The following is a 23083-nucleotide window of genomic DNA, read 5'->3' as shown; positions in this document are numbered from 1 at the left end:
ATGCTCCCCATACCACACTTGATACTTATCTGCATACCACTGTATTTCATTCCTGTTATAGCATCAATGGCACTCTGAAGTCATCTTGCTTATTGCCCATTGTTTGTTGTCATCCTCTGCTGGGAATGGACCCCCATCCATTTTTTCACTAAACTCCCAGGGAGGACCAGCCACGTAACTTGTAGGATCCAGTACAGATAAAAATGTGGGCTCCTTTTTCAATAACCAAGAACAAAGTTCTTTCTTTTCTTCTGTGGTCTCTCTCTCAACCAGTCACAGTATTTTATTTGCTATTTAATATCATGTTCCAACTATGGGACAAGTCCAGACCCTCATAGGTGCCCAGAGCCTCAAACCCCATGACTTGGCATGCAGCCTCAACTGTCCTTGTTTCTATGCCCAGACCCCTGCCAGGGTCAGAGGATAAGGATAAAGGATGGTTGAGAGTCCATTCCAGGGAGGTGGAAAGGCATGAAGGGTTCTCAGAGCTTCCAGCACCTATCCTGCTATCCTACTGGACTTCACTCACAAAATACAGATCCAAATATGAAATTATTAAGTATCTCAAAATGACAACCACTGACCATTAACCCCCAAGCACAGGTCCCCCTCCTACTCACAGTGGCCCTAAATCCAGTCTTGTCCCCAGTCCTTAGGATAATGCCTGGGATATGGAGGGAATGAAAGAATTAGTGAAAGAATAGGCAAGTAAATAAACTAGTAATTCCACAATGACTTCTACTTTGCCTATCCTGTGAGCAAACCCAGCTTACTTTTCATGAAGGAATAATTCTTCCTTGATAGCATACCGTTCATAAGGTATTATACTAGGAGCTCTGAGGGCATGCAATGATGAATCAGGCGCAATCTCTGTCTTCATAAAATCTGCAATCCGGTATCAGTCTAAGACATTGCCCTCAACTCTTCCATGAGGCAGACAATGAAAAGTGCCCTAAGGTATAGAACAATGGCAGCTCAGAGATCTATATGGCTGCAGGGATCACAAAAGGTTTTATGAAAGAGGTGGCATTTAAGTGGGCCTTTAGGAAATATGAGATTTAATCATAAAGTGAACCTAGGAAATGGCAACAATCTCAGCAAAGGGTAAAGGGAGGAAAGTCAGAATTATGTATGGTATAAATAGAGTTGATGGTGCTTAGGAAGTTCAGCCAGAAACCAGCATGGGTAGTTGGTTCAAGACCAAATACAGAGACTTTTAAAGCCACTTCGTAGTTTGGAGAAAATGATTGATGCTGTCAGGTAGTAATCTGGCATGCTAATATACTAGTTATTATTGTGTAACAAATGACCATAAGCCTAGCAGCTTAAAACATACATATTTATTGTATTACAGTTTATGTGGGTCATAAATATGGATATATCTTAACTGGTTCCTCCTCACTGCTTCAGGGATCTCGCAAAGCTGCTATCAAGTTATTGGCCAGGGCTAGGATTTCATCTGAGGCTTGACTGGGGAAGTATCAGAGTTCACAAGGTTGTTAGCAGATTTCATTTCCTTGTGAATGTAGGGCCTGGGTTCATCACTCTAAGCCAGAGATCACCTGCAGTTCCTTGCCATGTGGCCTATCTCATCAAGATAGGTAAGAAGTGAGTCTCTAGGAAGGTAGAAATCATGATCTCATGCAGCCAAGTCATGAAAGTGACATCCCATCAACTTTTCCATAATCTATGTGTTACAAATAAGTCAATAGACCCTGCTCATACACAAGGGGAAAGGATTTCACAAGGATGTGAATACCATGAAATAGGTATCATGAATGCCATCTTAGAAATTGCTTTTCATACTGGGGTAGGGCAGAAGGGATTGGTGGGAAGACCAAAGGTAAAGAAACCATCAAAGATGCTATTACACAGGACATTCTCAGTGGTAGATTTAAAAACACACAGGACTTGCCAGTGAGTTCTGACTGGGTGCTAAGAGACAGGTGCGAAGATGATCCCAAGGTTTTGAACTCAAGGGACTGCAATTAGAACAGTAGTTAAAAGAAAAAGAGAAAAAGAGAGGAGAGAACAGTTGCTGATATCCTGATGGGAAGAAGAGAATATATTGAGCTTGAAATTCTAGGATACCATCCAAAGTGACCATATCCTTGGAAATGGCAAATTTCAGGAAAGCTATCAAGGCTGAAAATTTATGTGTGAACGTCACCTGCACACAGGTAGCAGCTGATAGCATCAATTTGGATAAAGAGAATGGAGCTGTTTCAAGCTGTTTTATCAGCTTGGAATTAGGAGCCCTTGCAATGGAGCTCCTCATATGGGGATTCCAGCCTCAACTCCAGGCTGGAATCGGTAAGGATGGGAAGAGAACGTATAACTCAAAATGAAAACTTGAGGATGTGTCTGTGAGGTCTGCCAAGAATCAACTGGTTAGAACATGGGTCTTGTCAGGACTTTCCTAGAGATACAGGTCTACAGGTAAAGGCTCCAAACAAACACACGTATAAATACTGACTTCTCAAAAGTAATAAGAAGAATTTTATATTGCTTCTTCATATTTTCAAATCACCTATATTATGAACTGAACATTGGGACCAATTACTATTATTTTTATTATTATTATTTCATTCTGCTGATGAGAAAGCAGGCATGCCCTAAGTCACATGGAGCTTCCCAGATCCTCACCTAATTCTTGATGCCATCCATGATACCAAACTCTTGACCTAGAATCTGAGTTTAAGACGGATTCTCCTAGCTTTTCATGTGCAAAATCAAAAAACTTACTTTATTTAAAACAAATGCAAATATATACATATACCCCATGGCTCTTAGAGATTAATTACACTTGGAAATTCTGACAACCCAGAATCTTCAAGTTAAAGAAATGATCTGAATCAGATGAGAATGAGAAAACCCCGGCCTCCCCAGAGAAACCTTCCTCGGACAGCAAACTCAAGTTTAAGGTTAAGGAAACTCAGCTGGCTTCCCAGTTGCAGTTATCTAGTATGGAGCTGAGCAAACTTTCAAGTCAGACCAAAAACCCAAGGCATTCCCCATTGCCAATCCATATCATAATCAATGTTGATTGAATGTCTGAATGTAATTTGAATGAAAAGCATTTCAAAGCACAAAGGCTCTGTTCCCAATAAATTTAGTCTATATAATCAAATGCATTCTTTCTGGCCCAATCAGCAGAAGCTTGGCATAATAAAGGTCTTTGGTATGAGCAAAAAAAAAAAAAATCCAAGCTTAAATCTTACAATTGCCCCTTTGAGGGTCGTTGACTCGGCAAGTTTTACAGTGGTGTACTGAAATGAATACTGCCTCTATGCAAAGCAACAGGAGGTCACATTATAATTAGAATGCAATCAGTGGAATTGGTTATGGCTTGGTTTTCTTCCTGAAATGACAATCTACGCCACATCTGCCATTACATTAATATTTTCTGCATTACTAGAAGAACAGAGGGAGGGGGTCGGGTGGAGGGGAAGCCAGTGTCTTTCCACGGAGCAGCTGATAGAGTTGTCTTTAGCTAGAAGTCTACATGAGCTAATCAGGGCCCAAACAGTTCACCTTTAAAATACCCAAACCATCTGGCAGGCTGTCCCATGATAAATCTCAATGATAAATGTCTCCGTTTTGATGTTACAAAGGAACCGCAGACCTGCTCAGTTTTGGCACAGCTGAAAACATACTGGCAACAGTAGAATAGAACTCAGATGTCCCAAAATAGAGAAGTAAATCATTTTGACCTGCAGGGCATAATATATTTAGAGAAAACCTGATTGTAATAAAAAAGGTTGGACTCATCACAGTTTCTACTATAGAAGTGGCAATATATTTTTTTGTAATACTTTTCGGTTTAGTTAAAACTCCAGCATGTATAATTTACAAGCCTCATTCTTTGTTCTTTTTTCTTTTTTTTTTTTTTCCGCCCTTTCCTTCTCTTCTTTTTGTGTCTTCAGACCTCTCCCTTTGCCACTTGTGGGCTACAACAGTCTCTTCTCTCTGGTTCTCAGAAATCCTGCAGGGGAACGGTTGGGGCAAGCATGCCTTCAGAATGATTAATCCACTCCCCTTCAGAGGTCTGTTTTGCTGGGCTCATGGCCACTGCCAAGAAAGGACACACTGTGACCAACAGCACCAGGAAGTGAAGGCACAGCCTCTAAACTCAAGGATAGCCTGGACCTAATGCTGAGAGGGAATCGTAAAATAAATTATGTTGTACGGCTTGGGAAGGTAGACTTTCATGTCCAGCCAAACTTCAGAAACAAATTATGGAGTGGTCAGTTGGCCTTATTTATTTCATCTTTCCCCCCACAAAGTTAGGAAATTAATTAAGCATGGATACAGAGTGTCAAGGGCAAGGTACTAAAGCCTCTGAATGTTAGGCCCCTGCCCCCCCTCCCTATCCTGACACACAGCTCCACAACCCTCACTGGCTCTGAAGCTTAGCATGAAGGATCTCAGTCTAACGGAGGGGTGGCCAATAAAAACAGGGCCTTGTCGGCTCAAGGTCTCTGGGGGAACTGCCTGGGACCGTGTGATGACCGAGCAAAGCATAGTCTCCTCCACTCTGGTCTGGTTGACCACGACAGCCTGACCAATTCCCTCCACTGCTGCCAGAGTCCCTTTCTGGTGAGTAATAGGAAAGACATATTTCCCATCTGACTCCTGACACATGGTTGAATACAATGGCTTTGCTCATATACCCCAAAAAGGAGCCAGAAATTGGCATGGAAGGTGACATGTTTCCAGTGTAAAAGGTCTCAATTTCATTCTCTAGAGCTCAAGGCAAGGTAGGGAAAAGGGGGAGGCCCATCTCTCTCTCCAAAGACAATTTCCCCGGGTGAAGCAGAGTTGTGTGGAACAGGGGAGGATGCCTTAAAACTCATGGGGCCTCTAGCAATGAGAGTCTGCAATAACTCAGATAATCTGGGAAATGAGGGCAAATAAATTTGAGGTAACTATTTTCAACAAAACTTTTAAAAAATATATACTGACAATCCATTTGGAGAGGAAAAGACACAATAATTTATTGGCTGTTGGCAACTCAACTGGAGACAAGTTAGCCCATACCCCCTTGTCTGCCCTGGGCCAAACAACACATATCTAGCTATTTGACTGTTTTCTCATAAGTCAGTTCTAGAAGTATAGTGAGGAAATTCCCACTGGATCATGAGCATCCCCAGCTCTTTTATCATTTTTCTGGCTTTCTCCTGAATCCCCTCCAGGTCACTGACAACTCGCTGGTTCAGAAGTGTTTAAAAAAGAGCAAGGTATTTCAGCTGACATTCTGGAAGTTTCAGTGGGGGAGTAGGAGAGTGCAGGAGGGGGCTCCTTACTCTATGGGATAAGAAAATGAATTTGAACAGCTACAGCTGAAAGAATTGCATCGTCACTTTCTTCCCCCACCATATGGTCTCTCCCTCTCATATCTGATTTATAGCTCCTGATCACTCCAGATCCTTTGACTAGCTGCTTTCCAAATGTCTTCCTACTGTTGACTATCTGGGTGCCAATATTTCCCCCAGGGAAAAGAAAAGACAAAGAATAATGATGTCCTGATTTTTGCCACCACCATCCCTTACCCTTTCTCCACCCTGCAGTATTTCTAGTTCTGTTTTAATCATCTGGGAAAAGGAAATCTAGGCTGTTTCTTTTTCCTTGACTAATCTTTAAAGCAAGACAAGTTGGAATTACATTTGTCTGAAAAGATTGAGCAAAAAATATTCAAAAGCAATGTACTTAGCAATGCCAGTATATTGTATATATACAGCTATATTATTGCCCAATGACCTCCCAATAGAGCCTAACAATCAATTCATTTGGAAAAAGTTTACTTATGTGTTAGTCAAGTCACAAGGAGTACAGAATTGCCCTTTAACTCAAGCCCTTAAAATTTGACCACTTCCAGCCATTGTCTTCAATCAGAACTGCTCATGAGTTCCAGAGCAAAGCATAGCTCATGATAGGATACTAAGGTTTTCAACTGGCTCATGAACTCATGAATCACAATCTACCAATTGGGTGCCAATCTTCTTTTTTTTTTTTTTTTTAAAGATTTTATTTATTTAATCATGAGACACACACACACACAGAGAGAGAGAGAGAGAGAGAGAGAGAGAGAGAGAGAGGCATAGGCACAGGCAGAGGGAGAAGCAGGTTCCATGCAGGGAGCCTGACGTGGGACACTATCCCAGGTCTCCAGGATCACGCCCTGGGCTGAAGGCGGTGCTAAACCACTGACCCACCTGGGCTGCCTGGGTTCCAATCTTCTAACAAGATTCTTTTTGTTTTGTTATTGTTTTGTTTTTTGGCATTAGACAGCCCCTCCTGCCACATAAAAAAGAATAAAACACTGTTGTTACTACTCTTGTATGGTGCGCTCAGTTATGTGGTATTTTATTTCCATCAATTATTTTAAGCATCATGATTATTGGTGCTTTAGGAACACTGTTTTAGGAACATGATTATTTCCTGATTTCCTCTAAGTGTTGGAAACTACTCACTTATTCATATGATAAATAATTACTGACTGCCAGGCACCATACAGGACTTAAAGCTACAAAGGGTTTTCAAAAAATTTGAAAATCTAGCTAGAATAATCTAAGGTAAGTCTTAGATTAAGGGAAAGTAATAATAGAATCTGGTGTGAACACACACTAGAGAAAAGGAAAGCAAAAGAACATATAAACAAAAAGCCATAAACGGCCTTAATTCACATGGTATGGAGGCAATACACTTTCAGGAATCAATTCAAATGTACTCATCAGCGACTATTGTCCGTGTTATGAGGTGATGACATTTGTGGCATATAAGAGAAGCCAAAGCTACCCTCTGATGAGCCAAGTCTGTATTTCATCCCTATCCTGATCACCCATGTTGAATAGGAAGAGGGGAAATGACTACATTTGTCTGCTAAAAAGAAAAAAAAATAAAACTACAGGGGAAGTTCCAGCTGAGATAGTTGGGCTGTGAATCCAAAGATGCATATTATATAAAAAAGCAGCAATAATGAGGCAATTATGAGAGCCAGCCAAGGATACAGTAGGGTGGCATAATTGAGCAGGAGCTCTGTAAATTTGGAGCTGATCATGGACTAGAAATATGGTTTGATTCATTCAGGTTGGTCGCACTTCACACCAGAAGAGACTGCACTTGCTTGTCTCTCCTGTAGTTATTCCTCTGCAGTGCCTTATTTAATCTCAGTGATGTGCATCTATTCACTTTTTCAAGGTCAGGGGGATGGGCTAGCTGTAAGTGGAGGATTAAGAATAAGCATGTCTGGAACTCAAAAGTCCACCTCTCTTCTGAAGTTTGCTCCAGTTCTGGGAATTAAGCCCAAAAGAAGGCATAAAAGAGATGAATCACATCTCTTTCATTGTTTGATTTGGATTTTATTTTGTATGCTATGTGAGTAATGACCAACATGTCTTAGGAAATAACAATGGGAGAAATCTCTTGGGGAGATTAGGTCTTTATGCCTTTTTAGTGATTAATGCATGCCTGGGCATACTCTCACCCAATCAATGACTAAAATACAAAAATAAAGCAAATTATGGTTAACAACAATATTAATAGCACTAATTATTAATAATGAATAATAACAGGAGTAGAGGAGTAGAATCAGTAATGGTAGTAGCGCTGGTGGTGGTGGTGGTGGTAGTAGTAGTGAGCCTTCTTTTAGTTTGTTGTGAAGTCACACGTGTCTCCCCCCAGCCCCCGCCCACCACCACCACCACATGCTTGGTCAAAAGGCCAGCTTCAGGACACCTGGGTGGCTTAGTGGTTGAGCGTCTCCTTTGGCTCAAGTCATGATCCTGGGGTCCTGGGATTGAGTCCTGCATCAGGCTCTCGACAGGGAGCCTGCTTCTCCCTCCGCCTTTGTCTCTGCCTCTCTCTGTGTGTCTCTCATGAATGAATACATACATACATACATACATACATACATACATACATACATACAAAAGGCCAGCTTCTTTCATGGAATTGGCTCTCCACCACAAAGCTGGGTGAGCTAACTGAGAATACAAGGTTCTCATCTAAGGAGCTATAACTGACCAGAGTCTAACCTCAAAATGAAGAAACTAAAGAATGATTCTTAATTCTTGGGCAAGGAACACATTCTTCTTCAATATGATGCCTATGAAAAATCTTCACAAGATCAATTTTCATCTTTCAAGAATTTTTTTCACTAGTTGACAAAATATAATTGCCAGTGAAAAACTGGAGAACTTTACTGTTTGCACAAAGACAAGAGTGATATAAGATATCTGGGTCCTTCTGTTCAATTCACCTGACTTCCTCCTGCCCTCAAAAAGCAAAAGTTCTCAAAAAATGGACTGGGACCTCCCCATGGCCTATGGCTTCCTCTGCTGGTGCTCTACATCTAATGTCATTTCTCAAAGTTCTATTTCTGAGAATGTCTTTTTAAATTAAAATACAATGATTACTTACTTGTTGCATCACATTTAGTAACACTCTATTAATTCTGTCTGTGTTAGGCTATAAATGGCAGCTCTGAGGAGGATATGGCCTGTGTGAATTTCTATTTTATAAAACTTGAGAGCCACCATATGGGATAAGTCTGCTACCTTGACCTAATGAGTCTTCCAATTCCCCAACCACAAGATGGGGTAGTTGATGTTACCTTTTCTGTTCCACTGCAAATGAAGATGAGATTATCAAGACACTATTGAAAACCAAGCTATATAAACAAAATATATTAATACAAGCCATCACCAGAAAGGACAGTTTTATGTGCTAAACAGAGATTCTATTCCTTCTAACTTATCAATATTACTAGAGTTTGGCCTTACTCCATTTTTAGCTCTGTCGATACAACTACTCAGACTGTGAACAATGAGACACCATTCTGAGCAAAAGCTAAATGTTAATAACCCAGATAGTGGAGAAGATTGTTAAAATATTATTTGTGCCAAAGTACCAAGACTCTGTGGCAGTGGAGTCTCTATAAATCCACAGAGATAAGATTTGCATAGATCTCAAAGTAGACCAAGAGAAAATATTTTATTACCTGACCTCCAATCTATTAACATGAAAAACTTATGAGCATAAATGATTGGGTTCCATGAAAGACATGAGTGATGAGAATCAGGGACTGGGCCAATCCAAAGGCTTTTATTATTTTGATTAAAGAAAGAAGATTGGACTGCATGAATAGCTTTCTAGTTGTTTTATTCTATTCTGAATAAGGTCACCAAGGGAGAATAATTTTCACTACCAAAAATTAGCCTAAGCCTTAGTTTAATTTGCATGGCTTTCCACCCTAAGTGTGGATTCTGTCGAGCATAAACTATATTTACCAGACATAATGGATCTTGGCAGGTCAGAAAATTGCAGTTTGGTCTCTATTACACATAAACCACCAATGGAGAAAATGCTATCAGAATTGCCAATAAAATACATAGTGGGATATCCTTACTTATCCTGCAGGCAGCAACACTGACATCCACGCTGGTCTTCCACAAAAAAAAAAAAAAAAAAAAAAAAAAAGTAAGCCTTTTCAGCTTCCAGTACAAGTGTAGGCTGCTCATCATGGAGAGGGTGCCAAATGATCATAGTGAACCCCAATCTCTTCATCTGTAACTAACAGTATTCCAGAGGTGAATGAACAAACCACCTGGAATAATCTTTAAGTTGCTGTAGAAAAAGAAGAATGCTTCTTCCCAGATCCCCTGTGTCCTAAATTTTTGGGAATGTTATGATATTCTGATAATGTGCATCTCCAGTACAGATGACCTTTACAGAGTATTGATTAGGGCTCTTATTCCTCTTCATAGTTGCCAAATCATGGATAATGTTATCAAAGAATATGTCACTTTGCAGAGACAGTGTTTCTTTTGGATGGTAACTTCTTGGATTCTATGACCATCATAAGTTGAAAATTCCTAAATCTCTCTTTCTAGAGCCAAGAATACTATCTCTACTTGAATATATAAATAGTCTCTAAAATAGAACTCATCACCTCTGGTGAGCCCCTCCCCACATCTCCTGAAAATCTTTTCCACATTGGAGCAGGGTCCTAGAGCCCGATCGATCTCCATCTGTTCTCAGCATTAATTAATTAGGGAATTGTGAGGCAGACCTCACAATTTGGACGTTTGGAAGTTCCAGGGGGAAAGTCAGAGCAATAGGTGGGAGGAGCAATGAAGGGGGACTCTGGGATCTTGGGGGAGCTGTCTTAATAAAAGTATGTCAATATTCTAAAAACGAAGGTGGCTGTAAGAATACATTTTGGCTGAATACCAACTTTGGTGCCATCATTCATTAAACTTAGAGAATCCTTATCTTTTAGTTCTATTTCATCTGCAATCCAGACACTCACTAAATCCTTTCCATTCTACTTCCAGATTCTCACCATCACCACCACCCCCATTCTAGTACATTAGTTGTATTATTGAAGCCTTATCATCTCTGGATTAGTACAACTTCCCACCTGTTCTCCCTATTTCCATTCTCGCTTTATTCCCACCCTTCCACTTATTCCCAGAGGACTCATTCTAAAGAGTTAATTGACACATGTTACTCCAAAGATGATAGACAATAAGTATATGCAAAAATGCTCAATATTGCTAATAATTAGGAAAATGAAAATCGAAATCAGAGTGAGATACCACTTTGCAACCTTTTGGTTATATAATGTTTAAAGATAAAGTAAAAATAAGGGACGCCTGGGTGGCTCAGCAGTTGAGCATCTGCCTTCAGCTCAGGTGATGATCCCGGGGTCCTGGGATTGAGTTCTGCATCTGCCTCTTTGTGGAGAGCCTGCTTCTCCCTCTGCCCATGTCTCTCTCTCTCTCTCTCTCTGTGTGTGTGTGTGTGTGTTTCTCATGAGTAAGTAAATAAAATCTTTTTTTTTAAATAAAGTAAAAATAAAATAACAAGTATTGGTAAAGACGAAAAAAACTGGAACACTTGTATCCTATTGGTCAAATTGTAAAATTGTGCAACAACTTTGGAAAAGAGTACAGTAGAAAGAAGAGTATAGGCAGTTATTGTTGAATGGGTTCAGAGTTTCGGTTTTGCAAGATGAGAAAAGTTTTGGAGATGAATGGTGGTAATGGTTATATAACAATATGAATGTACTTAATTCCACTGAACTGTCCACTTAAAAGTGACTAAAATGGTAAGTTTTATGTTCTATATATTTTACTATAATAAAAAATATAAATGCAAAATAAATATATGGCTAATTACTGGGGAAAAAAGAGTCAATTCAATCATAACACTAAGAGATCCCTCAGTATGGTGACCAAACTCTAGTACATTATTGGATTTCCCAGGCCCTTATGATTTGACCTTTGCCCATTTCTCCATCTTCATCATTTAAAATTTACCATCTAAGCTCCAAATTCCATTCCTGAGCAGCTCTTTGATGTTGCCTGACTATACTGTGCTCCCTTGCCTGGGGACATCATAACGTGCAATTTGCTCTTCTTAGAGCATTCTCTTGCTATCCCAGCCATCCATCTCACAGCCCAGCTGAATAGATTTTATTAATCCTTCAAGTCTCGAACTAGATTTTTTATTTAAGTTTTTTATTAATTCCAGTTTAGCTAATATACAGGGTTATATTAGTTTCAAGTGTACAATATAGTGACTCAACTTTTTTTTTTACATTACTTAGTGCTCATTATGATAAATGCACTCTTTAATCCCCATCACCTATTTCACCCACCCCCACCTACTCTCTGGTGACCATTGGTTTGTTCTCTATAATTAAGAATCTGTTTCTTGATTTGTCTCTCTTTTTTCTCTTTCCTCATTAGTTTCTAAAATTCCACATATGAGTAAAATCATATGGTATTTGTCTGTGACTTATTTTGCTTAGTATAATACTCTTCAGCTCTATGTTGTTGCAAATGGCAAGCTTTTATTCTTTTTATGGCTGAATAATATTCCATTGTATATATGTACCACATGATGGATACTTGGGGTGCTTCCATAGTTTTGGTATTGTATATAATACTACAATAAATAAAGGAGTGTGTGTATCCCTTTGAATTAGTGTTCTTGTAATTTGGGGGTAAATACCCAATAGTGCGATTGCCATTTCATAGGGTAGCTCTATTTTTAACTTTTTGAGTAATCTCTATACTGCTTTTCATGGTGGCTACACCAGTGCCAATTCCTACCAATAATGCACAAGAGCTCCTTTTTCTCCACATCCTAGCCAACACATATTGTTTCTTATGTTTTTTATTTTAGCCATTCTTACAGGTATGAGGTGATATTTCATTGTAGTTTTGACTTGCACTTCCCTGATGATGAGTGATGTGTCTGTTGGCCATCTGTAGATCATCTTTGGAGAAATGTCTCTTCATGCCTTCTGCCGATTTTTAATTGGTGTGTGTGTGGTATGTTGAATTGTATAAGTTATTTCTGTTAATTCTTCAAAATGCAGTTTAGATGTCACTTTACCTGGAAGTTTTTCTTGACCTGTTCCTTCTTTCCTACTCCAAGTAAGAGTTAGGTAGATGTCATGCATATCCCATAGCAACCTGACGGCCTTAATTGTTTGGCCCTGAAGACAGACTGCCTTAGCTTGAAGCCCAACTTCACACTTACTATGTAACCTTAAGCCAAGTTACTTATTTCTCTGACTCTAGTTTCTTCTTTAAAAAGGGGGATAATAATACTTTTCACCTCATGGATTGTCATGAGGATTAAATGAATTAATCAATGAAAAACAAGTTAAACAGTGTCTAGCACATAGTATAGTCTCAAATAATATCTCCAACCTCTTTGATTTTCAGCAAAGTGACATTAACACTTCTTCAACCAAGCAGCAGGTTCTATGTTCTTCCCCTTGAATCTGGGTGAGCATGTGACCTATAACCAAAACAATGTGCCTAATTTCCAATGTTATGTCAGAAACTCTTCCAATCAAGCTTCTGCTTTGGTGACTGGAATAGCAGTCAACCTGGACTTGAAGACCTGAGTACCGTATAAGTCCAACTACTCTGGAACTGTGATACCATGAAGAAGCCAAGCACAAGAAATATGTAGGCTCTTCAGTCAAAAATATAGTCCTCCCAGCCCAGGCCCAGATATATTAGTGTATGACCATGAGCCTTAAGATAATTCCAATCTCTAGTCAATTCATCCCCAACATTCAAGTCTTCCAAGTTGAAGCTATAGACAGTGTGGGGCAGAGAAAAGCCATCTCCTTATCCTGTCTGGATCTCTGAACCACAGATTCCAAGAGCATAATAAAATGGCTATTTTCATCATTCAAGTTTTAGTGTAATTTGTTATGGTAGAACAGAAAGTAGAACTGCTAGTATAGAACAGCTACTATAAAAAAAAAAAAAAAAGAACAGCTACTATAAAGCTCTTCTACTTTTTGGTTTCTATCTTCATCAGTATCATTATAATTATTTTCATCATTATATCATAATAGCACATAATACAATAATACTCATACCATAAATGTCTATTGACATACTTATTGCCCTCATTAGATTCTTAGCTTATGTTTCAATATATAACATAGTACCAGATACATATTCTAAATTTTTGTTCAAAGAACTAATAAACTCTTCTAAACCAACTAGATCTCCAGTGCTCCAACATACAGTCAGCCTAATACTTCTACAAACAGGATGACAAAATAATGTTTGGCTCAGCCATAAAAATCACTCACAGTCTTGAATATCACTGATATTTTAGTAAATTTCCTCCAAGTCTTCAGTATGTTTATTAAATTGAGATGTTCTATGTATCTTTTCTACTTTTTTCACCTATAATATTATATGCATAATTTCATGTTATTCTTTAGAAACTTATTTTTTGTTGATTGAATAACAGTCTATTATCTGAATGTACCACACTTTCATGTATTGTTAGATATTTAGTGTCTTTCATTTTCCTTAATATAAAAAATGCTATGAAGAATTACTTAATATCATATTTAACAGTGAGAAACACACTTTTCCACTAAGACCAAGTAGAAGACAATAATGTCCCCTCTCACCACGCCTTTTCAACATTATACTGCAAGTCCTTAACTAATGCAATAAGGCAAGAAAAAGAAATAAAAATATATACAGATTAGAAAGATATATAATTGCCTTTGTTTATAGATGCTATGACAATCTATGTAGAAAATCTGAAAGAATAAATTTTAAAAAGCCCTCCTGGCACTAATAAGCAATTATAGCAAGGTTCCTAGATATAAGTTTAATAAACAAAAGTCAATTTTCTTTCTGTATATCAACAATGAACAAATGGAATTTTAAATTAAAAACACAATACCAGGGATGCCTTGGTGGCTCAGCAGTTGAGTGTCTGCCTTTGGCTCAGAGTGTGATCCTGGAGTCCCGGGATCGAGTCCCACATCAGGCTTCCTGCATGGAGCCTGCTTCTCTCTCTGCCTATGTCTCTGCCTCTGTGTGTGTGTGTGTGTGTGTGTGTGTGTCTCCCATGAATAAATAAATAAAATCTTTTTTAAAAAAAGAGTTTTATAGTTTTCCTCATATAGATCTTTTACATATTTTATAAATTTATACCACAGCATTTCATTTTGGGGTGTTAATGTAAATGGTATTTTTTTTAAAGATTTTATCCATTTATTCATGATAGACACACACACACACACACACAGAGAGAGAGAGAGAGAGAGAGAGAGAAGCAGGCTCCATGCAGGGAGCCCGATGTGGGACTCGATCCTGGGACTCCAGCATCACGCCCTGGGCCAAAGGCAGGTGCTAAACTGCTGAGCCACCCAGGGATCCCTAAATGGTATTTTTAAAAAAGATTTTATTTATTTATTCATGAGACACACACACACACACAGAGAGGCAGAGACACAAGCAGAGGGAGAAGCAGGCTCCATGCAGCGAGCCTGACGTGGGACTCGATCCCCAGACTCTAGGATCATGCCCTGGCCTGAAGGCAGGTGCTAAACTGCTGAGCCACCCAGGGATCCCAAACTATAAAACTCTAATGAACTAAATCAAAAGATAACTAAATAAATCGAAAGTTATTCCATGTTCAAGGATAGGAATACTCAACTTTGTCAAGATGTCAGTTCTTCCCAAACTGATCTATAGATTCAATGCAAACCCAATTAAAATCCCTAAAAGTTATGTTGTGGATATTGACAAATAATTCTAAAGTTTCAATAAAGAGGCAAAAAACCCAGAATAGCCAACACAATATAGAAATAAAACAGCAAAGTTAGAGGACAGACACCATCTGACTTCAAGACTTATTACAAAGCTACAATAATCAAGACAGTATGGTATTGGTCAAAGAATAGACAACTAGACTACTGGAATAGGATAGAAGCAACCAAGATATCCTTCAGTAGGTACATGGATAAAGTCTGGTCTATCCAGATAATGAAATATTACTCAATGATAAAAAGGAATGAGCTATCAAGCCATGAAAAGACATGGAGGAAACTTTAATGCATGTTACTAAGTGAAAGAAGCCAAAATGAGAAGGCACATATGGTATGATTCTATCTGACATCTGGGTAAGGCAAAGCTATGGGGATAGTAAAGAATTAGTGATTGCCAGGGATAGAGGGAAGAATGAATAGTCAGAGCACAGGATTTTTAGAGCAGTGAAAATACTCCATTTGCTACTATAATGATGGATACATTTGTAATGTAATGATGTCATTACATTTGTCCAAACCCAAAAAAATGTACAAAACCAAGACTGGACAGTAATATAAACTATGGACTTTGAGAGATTATAATGTGTCAATGTAAGTCCATCAATTATAACAAATACACCATTCAGGCAGGGGATGTTCATGATGAGGAAGGCTATGAGGGCACGGGATGTACAGAAAATGTTTGTAACTTCCTCTGAATTTTGTGGTGAACCTAAAACTTCTCTAAACAACAAAGTATTAAAAATTACTTTTAGTTTTTTATATAAATATTTGGTTGAAGCTTTGATTATATCCTCTGAATAGACTCCTAAAAATAGAATTATTGAACCAAAGGGTAACTACCAAAATTTCATGTTGATAATAAAAATTGCATTGCCTGCCAGAAATATCAGAATAAGTTGACTCTAGAAGGAAGAAAAAGAGTGCTATCATATTCTTACTTTCAATAAGTAATAATATTTTAACCCAAAATTATTTCATTAAGAAATATTTTATTTCTAATAAGTTGGAACTTTCTATGTTCACTTACATTTCTAATTTTGCCTAGTCACCTCTTTAATCCACTTTTCTTTCTACTATATTTTTTGGGTAGAACTTACAAAAGCCTCTCCCTAAAGTAGAAGACTGAATCTTTATATTTTTATATATTATATTTTAATATACTTGTCTTAATTTTATTTATGTTATAGATACAGAATATTTACACATTCATTTTTAATGTTATAAAATCTGTCAATGATTTATTTTATGGAAGTTTGATATTATTTTAACATTTTTCACACATTAGGATATCTGCCCTATCCACAGTCTATTCCAAATCTCAAATATGGCATGTGAGATTGTAATAATTAAGCCATCCCGTCATCTTGCAAGTGTTAAGGATATGTCATTCCACCAAGATAAAGGCTGCCAAGTAAAACTGAAAAGAAATTATGTTTTATCTCCTAATCCTATCTTCTATACCTTACTCCTAGGGTAGCCATTGCAAAGACATCAACTTTATAGATCCCTATTATCACTTTTTTTATTTAGCCTAACCATCTTCCCAGCATAGAAGATGGATCCATTAGTATCACCTTTAAATGGGTCAGCAGCATTAGCAACTTGCAAATTTGGGGGTAGTGGGTCTAAATATTTTCTTTAACAGAATTCCTAGCACTGATGCTAAAGATAATTTGTTTATGGTTTCAATAAATATTTACTGAGCACCCACTTTGTGACCTAGCTAAGGCAGAGGACATAAAGAGGAGTAACATATCCATCTCTATCCTTAGGGAGATCCTAACCTTGTTAAACATAGAGGAGATTAACATAAATAAACACATGTTTTAATAATAGTCAGAGATAGCAAATTGATAAAATCATTCAAAATGATTTTTTATGTTACCGACCAAACTGGAAGCATTGCCTCATTTTAGAGTTCTAATCAAGTGTCTAAAGTCACTCTAAATTTTCTGTTTTCTTTGTTTTAAGTCATTCTGTTGTGTAATTGCTTGAGTAAAATTCACCAGAGAAAAGATGAATCAGCTAAGGTGTATCATTAGCAGCAAACATTTGTTAAGCACTTACTACAGGCACTCTGGAGATATTAAGAATCATGAAGCACAGTTCCTGCCCAATAATAGTTTAAAGTCAACTCAGGAAAATAAAGTACATATACATTAAGTGATAATTTTAACAAAAGGCAAATGAACAGAGAAGCCTATGAGTGCTATAAAGAATCAAAGGAGAGAATATTCATGTTAGGCAATGAAGGTCCAGTAGGATATGAATGAGATCAGAAAACTCAAAGGAAAGAAGACTATGGGGCCTTCCTAGAAATGTAGGAAATGTTTAGTGACAGTGAGGACAAAATTTCTTCTTGGCTTAAGTTATCTTTAGACATCTAAGTTCATTTTTATTATCTCAATAGTACTTGATACATCGCAATTTACAGGTAGTAGGTGTTTCTGAGGATATTTAGCTCCACTCATTCATTTATTTGAGATACAGCAAATTTAGGCCAAAGAGAAACAATATACTTTCCCAGATGGCAATGTTAGTAAGGTAAATTCAGGACACGAGGCTGCCACTTTATACTCTCTCTGCCTCTCTCTACTACTAGAATCTGAAAAGCCAGAATAATTGAGTTCAGAGATTACAGACAGACCAGTCACACTACAAATTCTACCACCTTCATTTTAAGGTCCCTTCTGAAAATATCATCCCTTTGGGGGACTTCTAGAATACACTCATGCGGTGAGGCATTCAATAACGACCACTATGGACGTTATTGTATAAATTGGTTAGTACTTATTTTTAGAGCTCCCTCAGACTGTTTAAGAAGTACCAACTGAAATACAGTACACCCGATTGCTACATAAAAGTAAAAGCAAAATAAAAGTTTCAGGTAAAGCGGAGCCATAAATCTAGAAATTTAAGCTCCTCTCCTCAGGCAACTGAAAGCCAATTCCGCATTTCCTCTTACTCGCTGACAGCCTCTTGGGCATTCAAATAGGAAAGAGTTGAAAACCAGGATTTCCGGTCCAATCTAATACTGGACAACACTTAATGGCTTAAGTAGATTAATAATACTCTTGCTATTGGAATTTTGCCTTTCACCACCTTTCACTGTAAGCTTTGCCTGTACTTGATCTACAGGGAGGCTGAATGTTGAAGAGTCTTTTACCAGACCTGCTCTCATTCAGCACCCCGTCTGGAAATGACAACCCAATTTCGACACCAATCAATCAGTAAGAATTTATTGACTGCTACTATGTTCCCTGCACTACCTATGATAGTGGCAGAGACCTGGAAGATTATGAAACATGTTGATTTTCTCAAAGAAGTTAGAATCCAGTTGAGTTTTCAACATTAGCATACATGGAACAAATATAAATCCAAACAAAATCATCACCAGTAGAAAACGCTCCTATTTAGAGGGTCTAGATTCTACAAGCAAAAGGGAAGAAAGCTCAAGAGAGCAATCAGAGCCAAGGGTTATGGAGACTTCAGTTGGGAGGAAAGCCCTGAATTGGTCTGGAAGGACGCACAGAATGTACAGAAGAAAACAGCAGAGGGAAGGGAGTTGTAAACAAAGTAACAGGAGCAACTGGGTGATTCAGTCAGTAAGTGTCTGCCTTTGGGTCAGGTCATGATTTCAGGGTCCTGGGATTGAACCCTGCATCAGGCTCACTGCTTAACAGGTAGTCTACTTCTCCTTCTCCCTTTCCTTCTGTGCTCTCTCTCCCTCTCTCACTCCCTAATAAATAAATAAAATCTTTAAAAAATAATAAAGTAACAGTATGAGGAAAGATAAGTCACAATTGTGGGATAATGAAAATGGTTGGCGTAGTACAAAATAAATTTGGTTAGTAAAAGAAAATTAGAAGTTAGACTGGTCTGCATAGAACACTTGATGTAAAATATGAAAATATGTTTTCAAATGTATTTCTCGCCATTTAATGGTATCATCTGGGTGGCTGAAACTCCTCTAACATCTGTGATATCCTGCTAAGATATCTCATGCAAAAGATACTTAAACAGTTGAAGAAATGAATGAATAAGATGGTCATTAGATAAATGTGCAAGAGTAAATTATATCTAGAATACATGAACCCAAGCATGTTTTTAAAATATGAAAAGTAAAAAAATGTTACTGTAAATGTCATGTTACCCTCAGCCAAACACCTGAAGTACAAAGAAACCATTCAATTCCCTAAGAATGATTGAACACGTACCATAGATATATCACAGTCAAGAGGATGGATGAGAACTTTGCTCTTTTGGAGTTAACAATTTAGGTGGGGTGGGAAGAAAGAAAAGAAAGGAAGGAGAAATGGGGGGGTAGAATGAAAGAATGAAGGAAAAGGGAAAAGAAAAGGAAAAGAGAGAAATAAATTAATTCAGCTACCAAGTGTTACAAATAAAGTGACACACTGAGGACCGATGGAAAGTAGCTGGTGTGTGGGTGGGTGGGTTCAGCTTCTTGAAACTGAGGGTCTGAGAAAACTTCTCTGAGAAGTTAACAGCAGAGCTGAAACTTCAATGATAAAAAAAAGAAGTCAACCTCACAAAGATCTTAGGGCAGAGACTTCTTTTTCAGGATGGACGGCCCTATGTGGAAAAGACATGGGTGTCATAGCTAAAGGAACAGAAAGGTGGCCACTGTGTCTGGGGTGTGTTGCAGAGCTGGGGACAGAAGGACAGGAGACGAGAAATGAGTTCTTGGAGGCAGGGTCGATTCACAAGAGGACTGGAAGATCTGGAGGCCTCAGCTACGGACAAGGCATTAGAAGGCACAGTTACTAGAGGGGCAAAAGACAGCCCAGTACCCACGGGGCACACTCTCTGTAGGAAATGCCCATTCTCGTCAGATTGTCTATTTGTCTCTGAGCCTGGAGACATGGTTGTAAATTCAGATCAGACCTCAAGATTCCAGAACCATCTCCTGATTTATCTGTAGACAATGGAGAGTTGTAGCTTGAGGATTCTACTCGTTTTTCACAATGGTTAATGCGGTGACTCCCACCCCTATAAAAATCACTGCAAGCAGTAATTGTCCTTTTCCTGTGGTGAACTGTAATACAGGGGAAAAAGGGCCCTTATAAACAGTGCCTCGGCTGCTGTATTTCTCTTCTTTCTCAGTACAGGACAGCCCAGAGAAGAGTACTCAGAGTCTCATGGCATAAGCCCATGATTCATAAAGATGGCTGCTTCTTTCAGGTCCTGACTCAGCCCAGGGAAGAGCAGAAGCAGAAACTTCCCTTCCAGATGTGCAATGAGGGGAGAAAGTCACTCTGTCCCCAGGGGACAAAACAGTGCTTTGAATTTCAAAGGCGGATGCCCCAGAGGCCCCACCAGACTCACTCCACAAAAATGTTTGATGAATTACCATGGCAGGCATCAACTTTGCAGATTAATGACCAAAAGAGTTTAGTTTATGTCTCAGTGGAAGAAGATAAATTTTCTCTTGGCTTTGAGAATCTGAGGGATTGAGAAACCCAGCTAACCACAGCACCTCTCTCTTCATTCACAATGCTTTACCATGGGTCGTTTACTTTCTACATTCCCTTTCAGCGGGTTTTTATAAATTTAAGCGAAACAGACAGCATGTCTGTGTTCTGCTTCTTTTGCAATACGATGGCAACCAAGTGATTAGAAATTGTCTTTGGGTTGGTGTAGTCGGTGGAAAATCATTGAGGTTTGTTGTGAAATTTGTTCTCAACTCATAACTCAACTAGACACAGAATGGCTGTTTTCCCAACTTTAGACCGGCTGCTAAAAAAGTACTGGCATCCAACTAAAAATATATGTCAAGGCCAAATCCCCATTCTGTGTGTGTGTGCATGTGCGTATGTGCGTATTTTACATCGTGTAGAATTCCAATTCGGAAGTAGTAAGGCTACTATACAAACTAAAACATGAGCCCAGGAGTCAGGGTTATGATTATTTTTTTTCTGCCTTCCCCTATTTCCTCTTCTCAACAAGGCCTTGTGCATTAATGTCCTGTTAAAGGTTAAGGACAATGTTTCTATATGTAAAGATATTATTACTTGCCTACTCCCACATCATATTTTGCATGCAGTACCGTGTATATAAACCACTGATCATCTTTCTTTAACCATCACAATCTGCCTAGACCTGCACCAGGTATTTTTTTGGGAATACAAGGGAAGAACCAGGCATGAAATCTCTCTCACAATGCATCTGAGGACAAAGTATGTGAAACATTCCAGAATACTACAGGATAGCTGAGTGGGTCAAAGTACATAGCTAGAAAATGGTCCAGACAAAGCTTTGTAAAGTAGAGGAAGTTTTCATGTGCCCGGGAAGTACAGGTAGGAGTAAGGTAGGATCAAAAGAGCTAGAGAAAGGGGATATTCTGTCCAAAGTACAGTGACATGGATGTGAAGGTAGAAAAGCAGAGTATAGGTGTAGAGAAGATGTAGATGACAAGCATGGGAAACATCACTAGGATCTGGAACATCAAAGAGGAGATTTGAACAGAGAATCCTTACTGAGAGAGGGTGAGTGAGCAGGAACAATGATGAAAATAAAACTTTCATTTTCTAACTACTCAGAGTCAATTTTAAAAGAAGTTCCAGGTAGATGATGCCCATTACATTACTGATATGTGTGGACGGTTGTCAATTCTACTTTGGGTTCTCATTAGAGAACTGAAAACCTAATATGTTTCCCTTTATTCAATGGACACAAATAGAAAAACAAAGACAAGAAATCTCAGATAAATGACATTTTAAAGAATGACATAAAAAGGGGCACCTGGGTGGCTCAGTAGTTGAGAATCAGTCTTTGGCTCAGGGCGTGATTCTGGGGTCCTGGGATCAAGTCCACATCAAGCTTCCCATGGGGAGTCTGCTTCTCCCTCTGCCTGTGTCTCTGCCTCTCTCTCCATGTCTCTCATGGATAAATATTTTTAAAAAATGACATAAAAAGATTCATAAATGACATAAATTAGTCTAAGAGTTATTGGCAAGGAAACTTCCTTTACAGTCAGAAGCCAATGTGAAGAGTTACTTGTATCATGCAAGAGCAATTAATCAGAATCAGATTTGTTCTCCTTCCTTAAACTAGGAGAAGCTCAGGAAAAGCATACTGATGGCAAGTGAAATAATCAGCTTTTTAGAAAGCTAAGCCAGGGTGCATTCATACCACAACTCCCTCCTCCAACAAATAATATATAATAAATGATTATATATATAACTACTTTAACATAAAAATATATGAAAAATAGGTTTTATTTAAAACTCTGTGTTGTTCTATAGCTTTTATCTTTCAGTTATATAAATCCTATTATGTAAGACAAAAAGTAGAATTAGTTAACAGTGGCAATTAATAGTAATTAATAGTAGGACTGACTAAACAGATAATACATGTGAGAAAAATATATTATTTTTATGTTTCTTCTGATACAAACTTCTATTAACTTTTTAAAAAATATTTTATTTATTTATTTTTGAGAGACAGAGAGAGAGAGAGGCAGAGACACAGGCAGAGGGAGGAGCAGGCTCCATGCAGGGAGCCCGATGTGGGACTTGATCACGGGTCTCCAGGATCACGCCCTGGACTGAAGGCAGAGCTAAACTGCTGAGCCACCCGGGCTGCCCAACTTTTAAAATCTTTTTATTGGTATTTAAATTTTATACATTGTATTACTATATATTTTTAAAGTACATAAATATAAGACTTTTAAAAGAGAAGAGACTGTCTTTCTTCTAATGGATAGTCTTTCCTCCTTTATCGAATATTAGTTGACCATAAAGTTCAGGGTCCACTTCTGGGTTCTCTATTCTGTTCCACTGATCTATGTGTCTGTTTTTGTGCCAGTACCACACTGTCTTGATTACCACAGCTTTGTAGTACAACCTGAAATCTGGCATTGTGATGCCCCCAGATATGGTTTTCTTTTTTAAAATTCCCCTGGCTATTCGGGGTCTTTTCTGATTCCACACAAATCTTAAAATA

The 23083-nt window shown here is 38.4% G+C and overlaps 1 protein-coding gene across 7 annotated transcripts in view; it reads right to left on the bottom strand.

The window, feature by feature from the left end:
• The window catches only part of LRMDA (leucine rich melanocyte differentiation associated), a 1018367-nt gene that overhangs the window by 137761 nt on the left and 857523 nt on the right, over positions 1–23083 (bottom strand). The window lies entirely within an intron of this gene.

This window comes from Canis aureus, chromosome 4, assembly GCF_053574225.1.
Source record: "Canis aureus isolate CA01 chromosome 4, VMU_Caureus_v.1.0, whole genome shotgun sequence".
Taxonomy (NCBI): Eukaryota; Metazoa; Chordata; class Mammalia; order Carnivora; family Canidae; genus Canis; species Canis aureus.
This window is presented reverse-complemented; position numbering and strand designations above follow the sequence as displayed.